Raw genomic sequence first — 2,473 nt, forward strand, 5'->3', positions numbered from 1 at the left:
ATATATATATATATATAAAGTATATATTTATACATACATGTGTGTGTGTATGTATGCGTATTTTTTTGTGTAATTTTAGGGTTATCAGTTGCCGTATATGGTCATTTACACTGCTTATCACCCCTGTATTTCTAAATGAAACTCTGAAATTCTTTGAAGAATTGGTAACAATTTTATTTTTCTCACGCTTTTAACGCACCCGACAAGTTTGTATTTTATACTTGTTGTCGCTGAACTTGTCCAATGTTTGTTTACATTCAAAATGTCTAATCAGATCTTATTTCGCTATTCCATGATACAATCTAAAATTCGAGGATTTCGTTTGCGGTTTGTGCGCTGGCAAAAACTAATCTAGAGGAAATATAGTATGAATAAATATAAAATGTAAATTCAGTTGCTCTGTAGGAGAGAAGTTTTTTCTGCACAAAACTACTTTTACTTCATTTTGTTATTATTCTTCCTATAGATCTTAAATTTCTAGATGCGTTATCTCAGCGATATAATCTTCTTTTGCATACATCGGCTTGATGTTTGAAGATATGGTATTTATCAGCAAAACAGAGTTAACATTGTTATGCATTGTTTATGTAAGGCGTGATTTGTTTGATTGTTGATCATTCGATGTTGGGGTGGTTAGCGTATGCCTTGAAAACGCTGTGTTGATTTCCCACACCGCATTTCTTAAAAGTAAACATATTGTTGATGAAACGGTTCGTGAAACGGTCCTTGTTCATACCGATATACGATATTTCCATTTATGCGTTAATCATATGGAACGTTACTTTCGCTTTGTTTATAATTACCTGACATACGGAATAACCATTAAGTGGAAAGTTTTCCGTTGTCCTTTTCTTACATCTGCGTACCGGGGTGCGTGCTGGTTGAGCTTTCAGGGCATATTTGTACAGTGCTCCTGCATTCGTTTATCCTTTGGAAGTGGCTTTTATATCTGTCATGTTAAACAGCTTTCGTTAGTTGGTTGTGACTGACGCTAAAGACATTAGATATTACATTTGTACTACAAAGGTGGCTGAATAACGCAATATAACACTTTCTGAGTTTGATGCACTGCTGCTTGCGCCTTGGTAAGAACAATAACTTTAGATTAGCAGTCTAGCTCAAAGCCTGAATATCCACAACTAGAAAGATACATGAAAAATCATATAACCGCTTAAAGCGATACGCATAAAAATGACTGCTACAACCGGTGTTCTTGCGCAAACACATGTTTGTATAACTAGGAAGAGGAAAATCTGCACACACAACAAGGATTTCAAGATGAAAATGGATATTTTTCATTGAAGAAATTCCCTCCATATTTACTCGCATGGATACACACACATATTTTGCAAAAGAAAACAGAATTTACCCGCAAGTAAATTTCTGCGCACACCCAGAGTAAACAGTTTAAAGAAACACTGGAATCAATCTTATCACAATGAATTTCTCAGATATTAGATATTAGATATTAAATTTAGATACTAGATAATGTATATAATACAAGGAGACAGCGCTAAGCAGTGATGTGTATAAATGCAAATTTTTTACAAGTTCAAATATGCTTGAGGCATTCATGGCTTTCTTACAGGTTGGAAGATTCCTCAGGCATATTTGAACTGGTAACACGCTTGAATGTATACAATCTATATAAAAAAAAAAGACACCTTCCATCCTCAAAATATTGTAACAAACATTAGTCAGGAAATAAGTAGAAGAATATATAAAATAATATATCAGATGTACTAAGATATTTCCTGTTAGCCACGATTATTACCAGGTCTACTGGTGTGGAGAGGGGAGGCTGGTATGCATGGGTGACTGCTGGTCTTCTATAAACAACCTTGCCCGGACTTGTGCCTCAGAAGGGAACTTTCTAGTTGCAATCCCATGGTCAGTCATGACTGAAGAGGGTCTAAACTCTTTTAGCCCTTATCTCAGTCCCGGCAAGCCACAACTACGGCAGAGCCTACCGAACACACATCGGTCTCATAAGCTACGTACATTCTGCAATATTTTGTTTGTAATTAATATCCAATATATATGTTGGATGGTTGTGTTTGTATATGTGTATGTATGTATCTTAACTTGACTGTTTATAAATATGTGTGTTGTGTGTGTGTGTGTGTATATATATGTGACTGCATTGTACGTATGTATACATAAAAGACTCCTGAGAATCTCTGCCTTCAGCCAACATAGCTATTATCGAGGAGAGAGGACAGAACAACATGTGTGTATGCGTGTGTGTGAGTGTGTGTGTGTGCGTGTGTGTGAGTGTGTGTGTGCGTGTGTGCGTGTGAGTGAGTATTACAAAGCAACAGTGTTATCTCATTATTCTCTCAAAATTTATATACAAAAGCTGACGATACATAGTGTTCTATTGAATATTTTCGGTTTTCGCTGAGAAGAAATGCAAATGTACAGTATATATATACATATATATAAACATATATTTACATTATATATATATATA

At 35.2% G+C, this 2,473-nt stretch overlaps 1 protein-coding gene across 2 annotated transcripts in view; it reads left to right on the forward strand.

Moving 5' to 3' along the window:
- The window catches only part of LOC106870321 (uncharacterized), a 255,683-nt gene that overhangs the window by 170,120 nt on the left and 83,090 nt on the right, over positions 1 to 2,473 (forward strand). The gene's annotated exons all lie outside the window — the stretch shown is intronic.

This window comes from Octopus bimaculoides, chromosome 22, assembly GCF_001194135.2.
Source record: "Octopus bimaculoides isolate UCB-OBI-ISO-001 chromosome 22, ASM119413v2, whole genome shotgun sequence".
NCBI classification, from domain to species: domain Eukaryota; kingdom Metazoa; phylum Mollusca; class Cephalopoda; order Octopoda; family Octopodidae; genus Octopus; species Octopus bimaculoides.